Genomic DNA, 1,142 nt, shown 5'->3' with positions numbered 1-1,142 from the left:
CCGATCTCGATTCGCGCAACCGCACAGATTTTTGTTTTCAATTATTTTTATATAAATACTTTATTTTCAAATCTAAATTGATATATATTATAATATATACCAATTTAGATTTGAAAACAAAATGTTTAATTAAAAATAAATGAAAACAAAAACTTGCGCGGTTGCGCGGATCGAGATCTAGTAATTCTTATATTTGCTCTCTTATTTTTTTTAGTTTATTTCAAAAAGACTGTTTGAGGTCATAAATAAAGATAATATAATTATCTTATTTATATGTTGGCAGATCAATATCACTTACAGAAACACTTGAGGAATTTTTGAATTTTGTTCTTCGGTTTGACCTGGATAGTATTGTTAATATAGTATTCGTTGTCAGGCAAACAAAATCAAGTATAACTCCAACTGGCTCCGGCGGCGCGTGCGTATGCGTTCGGTCGCTGGAGGAGCCTCTGCTCCCTTATCTCGTTTGTCTCTTGCTGCTCCTCACCTCTCTCTTGCTCTCTGATATGTTTGTGGTTCTGGCTTAGCGGTGTCTTGTCGATTGTTTGCTATTCGCGCGCGGAGCTTCTACAATGGTGAGTCATTGGCTTCGTTTATAACGAGGAGGTGTCAAGGTTGGGTGGTGGAGTAGTCGGCTTTTAGGGTTCATGGTGAAGATCGATTTTCAATTTTTGATTTCACTGGAACTCTGCGTCGTTGAAGGAGCTTGAAGGGTTGGTCCGGCTAATCGTCTACGGGGGTGCCGTATGGTTATTGGTGGTCTCAATCGAACTCACTGGCTGGTTCCTTGGTGATGCGCCTCAGTACATGGATCAGTACATGGAACCAGACCAGGATGGAGAACAGGACGATCAGATCATTCCAACCGAGGTTCAGGCAGACTACCGTTCCAGACAGACACACCGAGCCGTGTACCGGATCGACCCGCACGCAGCCGGAAAAGAACTAAGGCTAGAACCATGTCCAGATGACCAAACCGACCGTACCGGAGCCCGTCTTTCCCGACCAACTCGCCAAGCCAAGACTGATGGTCGAGCAGGAACCCACTTGGGTCGAGTGGAAATCGAGACAGACCATAGTCTTTCCCTTTTGGTCCGTCTGATCCGAGCCGAGTGTCCCGATGAGCGTACTGATGGATCAGC

This window comes from Brassica oleracea, unplaced genomic scaffold (genome assembly GCF_000695525.1).
Source record: "Brassica oleracea var. oleracea cultivar TO1000 unplaced genomic scaffold, BOL UnpScaffold01342, whole genome shotgun sequence".
Classification (NCBI taxonomy): Eukaryota; Viridiplantae; Streptophyta; class Magnoliopsida; order Brassicales; family Brassicaceae; genus Brassica; species Brassica oleracea.
The sequence above is the reverse complement of the archived record's forward strand: the minus strand, read 5'-3'. Positions refer to the sequence as shown.